Genomic DNA, 4,909 nt, shown 5'->3' with positions numbered 1-4,909 from the left:
GTTTTTGCTATAGGGCGTGTACACTCACCAGAGAGACAGAGACAGAGAGACAGAAAGTGAGAAATCACCCCCCAGGGGGGATGGCCACACCACAATCCCTTCTCCTCCATTCTCCTCTCGGGATCTTGGGCACTCACGCACACACGCCCCGCGTGAGTTTAAGCCACCTGGTCCGGGACTCAAACCATAGTCGAGTACATGGGAGTCCAGCGACATAGCCATTACACTAACTGCTGGCCCCTCTTTTTTATTTTTAAGGTCATTATTTTTTTTCAATTAGCAAGAGTGACAGCCAGTCCGATAGGATTCCTAACAGTCTGGGTGCTAGCTGCACCCCTGCTCCCACTGCCCACCCCTCAGACCCCTCCAGCCCTGCCTAGGGGCCTTGGCTCATAGGAACCTGCTCACCCAGCTTACTCCCGCACAGAACCAGAACCTTCCCCTCTGGTGCAGGCCAGCCACGCTTTCGCGTGGTGCCTCGGTGCCTCCGTGGGACCCTGTTTCCTTCCCCGGAGCTGCGGGAAACGGGGTGCTGGGCCTGGACTGTCCCATGTCCGGCAGCCCGGCGGCACTTAACCCACAACTTTATCTTAGGGTTCCCTGGAAACTGGGCTGCGGTGATTTCACTGGGGTTCTGTTTTTCCTCTAAGGGAGAGTCGGAGCTGGTAGCGAGCCTCCAGCAGCTTCGCTCTGCGGCCGGGCCTGGATGCCCGTTGCTCTCCTTGGCTGGCGATCCCTGTTGGGCTCCAGTGACTTTCCGCCCAGTCCTGGCTGGTTCCGGCAGCCTCAGATAAGCCTCGGTCAACCGCGGTCCCACTGGTGAATGCGACACGGTGGTTTCCCCACAAGTGTCTCTTGGAACCGGAGAAACCGAACCATTACTGTTTGCCAGGTGTTTTCCTAGGGCAGCTGCTCAGTGCCCCAGCTTTCCACCCGCGCCCCCAGCTCCATGATCTTGGGCAAGTTGCCCCCACCCTCGGCTGTGGGTTCCCCACGGTCCTATGGGCCTCCTGAGCAGGGACCTCGCCCATTGCGTAGAAGCTGAGTGAGGTCCAAGGCGAGGAGCAGACGGACCTGTTTGCTAAGACCAATAAGATTCTGAGTAGGATCCGGGTCAGAAGGAGCTCTGCCTGGGTGATGTCTACCTCCTCCTCCAGGTAGCCTTCCTGGTTTGCCTCCCGCCAGAGGGAGGAGGGACTGAGGGTACCTGTGGCGCAGCCACCCAGCTACGGAAGCCAGTGGATCCTGGGCGGGACTCTGCAGCCAGGGGCTGGGGGGGGGGTTTGGTCCTGAATGGAGAGACGAACTACCGCAGGGAGCGCTGAGCTGCCTGCTGATCGGCCCGGTCACCCACTGCCCAACTCGCGCAGCCAAAACCAGGTGAGAGAAGGGGATGAGGAGCGCGCCTCCCACTCTGCAGCACACGCGCGTGCAAATGTGCATGCTCACACACACACACACACACACACACACACACACACACACACACTCCCAGGGAGAGCGCTGGGAACAGCTGAGCTCAGGGGTTTGGGAAACGGGGACTCCGCCTGCAGTTCTTGGTCTGACCCCTCCAGGACAGGCCTATTTCAGGGCGCCGGGGAGGAGGTTGGTCCGGGCAGACAGGATCCACCTCCTCCACCCACCGGCCGGCCCGCCGACCTGCCGACCCCAGTCTGCATCCTCGCAGACGCATTCCCCTTAACCTGCCCGCCGCCCCTCTGGGCCGGCCGCACCACCAGCGCCTCTCCCTGTCCCTCCCTCCCGTCGTCAGTTTCCAGGAACCAACCCTAAGTATACACTGAAATGCGGGCAGCGCTGGGAATAACCAGATTTTCCTGTTCCTATCTCCGGGGCTGGCCTTCATGTCCGGGATTGCGGGCCATAATCGCAGGGGTTCTCGGAGACCCCAGGCTGCTGTCCCTGCTTTCAGGCCCTGCCCTGGCTGCTCATGGCGCCCACCCCGTCCCTCCTTCACTGCCAGACCCCATCCTGAGTCAATGCTGCTATCCGGAGGCCTCCTGAGAATAAACACCGGTTTGCGAAGTGTGGCCCCACGTTTCTGTCATAAACTCTGGTCTCTTTCTGGATGTGTGAGTGTGCAAATCTGCAATGGTGAAAGGGGGCTGAGCTTACCTGGCATGGGCGAGGGGGTTCTGCCTGCCTGGAGGGGCTGCAGGCTGGGTGTGGGGATCAGATGGGAGGCCTGGGAGGCAGGGTTTAGAGGGGCGAGGCCCGGCTAGAAGCCTGCAGGTGGTGCCCAGAGTGCCACGCTCAGTTGCAAAATGTGCATTAGTCCGTGCGGGTGACTAGTGTGGCTCCCATTTTAAACCTTGGAAGGTGGAAATGTATATATAAACTCTAAACTATTCATGTTCAAACCGATAGAAATTCCAGCTTTAGGGACCAGCAGTTGGCATAATGGCTGCTTCGTTGGACTCCCATGTAGTTGACCTGGTGGCTTAAACTCATGCCGGCTAGTGCGTGCGTGCCCAAGATCCAGGGAGGAGAACAGAGGAGAAGGGATTGCGGCGTGGCCATCCCCCCAGGGGGGTGATTTCTCGCTTTCTGTCTCTCTGTCTCTGTCTTTCTGGGGAGCACACGCGCCCTATAGCAAAAACCTCTCCAAAAAAAAAAAAAAGCAGCCCAGTAAGAGGGCCAGCCGGTGGTAGCACGGCGACCTGCACGTGAAGCCCCCTCAGTACTCTAGACACCACTTGTCCCTGATCCTGGCTGGCTGGGCTGGGGCAGGCTGCAGAGTGATGGCCCTGGTGGGCTGCCTATTTCTCTCTCTTTTTCTAAAAGATTAACTTTTCTGCAGGGGGGGAGAGGTTTTGTTTATTTGTTTGTTTTTCTTATCACCCCCCCCAGGGGGGGATGGCCACACTGCAATCCCTTCTCCTCCATTCTCCTCTCAGGATCTGGGGCACGCACGCACATGCGCCCGGCGTGAGCTTTAAGCCACCAGGTCCAGGATGCGAACCGCGGTCGACTACGTGGGAGTCCAGCGACATAGCCATTACACTAACTGCTGGTTCCCATTAATTTAATCTTTTTAAAACATTATTATTAATTTAATTTATTTATTATTACTTTTTCAATTGGACCAGAGACAGATGGGGAGAGAGAGGGAAAGTGAGAACGCAAGCTGCCAGGTCCAGGACTCAATCTGTGGCCAGCCCTGTAGGAGTCCAGTGCCTTAACCACCACGCCACCTGCCAGCCCCCATGACTTCTCTGTGAGTGCTTCGCTGCTGCACTGCAGAGCCGGCCCGTTAACTTTCAGCTCCTTGACAGCACGTGCACACCCTGACATGTACATTTTGAGGGAACACAAGCCACAGCACAGCCTGAGCTAGGCTTTGTGACGATGGGATGCGGGATAAGAGGAGACCTTGGGAACATTAGCGATGCTGTGATGCGAACCTGGCCTCCCAGCTCCTCTCCTGCAAGTCCAAGAGGGCTTGGAGACGGTTGGACCACCCGACCGTCAAGAGTTCACTTTGAGCTGGGCTTGACACCTGGGGATGACTTAGGGGTCCCAGACTGTCAGTTGGGGGGGTTCAGTTCAGATCCTGGAGTAGAGCTGACAACCCTGAGCTCCTCTTGACCTCTGAGGGTTTCAGGGACTTAGAAGTCAGAAGTCGGGCACTGTGAGGTGGGCTTCTGGCCTGGAGGACCGTGCTTGCTTAGCTCTGGCAACTTCACAGCTCCCACCAGCCCCAGCCAGATCGATCTAGCCTCACTGTCCCCTCCATGGCCTCCTGGTTCAATACCCCAACCGGGGGGCTGGCAGGTGCTGGACTCCTTCATGACTGACTGCTGTTTGAGTCTTGGACCTGGGAGCTTGCTTTTCACTTTCCCTTTCTTTTCCTCTCTGTCTCTCTCTGGTTGAATTAAAAGAATAATAACAGGGACCAGCAGTTGGCATAATGGCTATGTTGCTGGACTCCCATGTTGTCCACAGCAAAAATCTCTCCATAAATAAATAAATTAATTAATAAATTAAATAATAAAAAATAAAATTTAATTTAAATGATTCTTAAAAAAAAATACTCTGACCAGAACACAGGCCTTGGATCAAGTCGGCAAGGGCCTCTAATTTTTGGACTCTAATCTGCCTTGCAGAGAGCCTCCAGGGTACACCAAAATTAGAATCTTTTATGAAGAAGAGTTTTTGTTGTTTTAGGTTTTTGCCATGGGCCATGTGTACTCACCAGAGAGAATCAGAGAGAAACAGTGAGAGAGAAAGTGAGAAATCACCCACCAGGGGTTGGGTATACCGCAATCCCTTCTCCACTCTCTTCTTGGGATTTTGGGCATGCACACACATGCGCCCAGCAGGTCTGGGACTCGAACCGTGGTCAGCCATGGGAGTCCAGAGTCTTTAACCACCACGCCACCTGCTGGCCCCACTTTCTAAATCTCTTAGCATTTTTTTTTAAGACTTTTTAAATTTAACTTTATTTATTTATTCATTTATTTTATTTTAATTTGACCAGAGAGGGACAGGGAGAGAGGGAAAGTGAGAGAAAGTGAGAAATCAAGCTACCAGGTCTGGGATTCAAACCATGATCAACCATGTGGGAGTCCAGCACCCTTAACCACCATGCCACCTGCTGATTCCTAAATCTCTTAGCTTTCTAAGTCTCTAAGCCTTCTTTTTTTTAAAAAAAAAAAAATTTTATTTACTCATTCATTTGTTTTGTTTAATTTGACCAAAGAGAGACAGAGGAGAGAAAATGAGAAAGCAAGCCACCAGGTCAGGGATTTGAACCATTGTCTACTATGTGGGAGTGTCAACATCTTAACCATCATGCCACCTGCTGGTCCCCAGTCTCTAAGCTTTCTTTTTCTTTTCTTTTCTTCTTCTTCTTTTTTTTTTTTTTTTTTTTTTTTGGAAAGGTTTTTGC

The 4,909-nt window shown here is 53.7% G+C and overlaps 1 protein-coding gene across 1 annotated transcript in view; it reads left to right on the top strand.

Moving 5' to 3' along the window:
- Positions 1-1,296: 1,296 nt before the first annotated feature.
- Positions 1,297-4,909, top strand: part of LOC106736169 (galactoside 2-alpha-L-fucosyltransferase 2-like) — a gene marked incomplete at its 3' end in the record, with an annotated part of 9,771 nt that continues 6,158 nt past the window's right edge. The window contains exon 1 of the mRNA XM_014592260.2: positions 1,297-1,380. The remainder of the gene's footprint in view (positions 1,381-4,909) is intronic.

The sequence above is a fragment of the Tupaia chinensis genome, unplaced genomic scaffold, assembly GCF_000334495.1.
Source record: "Tupaia chinensis unplaced genomic scaffold, TupChi_1.0 Scaffold000673_1, whole genome shotgun sequence".
Taxonomy (NCBI): domain Eukaryota; kingdom Metazoa; phylum Chordata; class Mammalia; order Scandentia; family Tupaiidae; genus Tupaia; species Tupaia belangeri.
The sequence above is the reverse complement of the archived record's forward strand: the minus strand, read 5'-3'. Positions and strand labels throughout refer to the sequence as shown.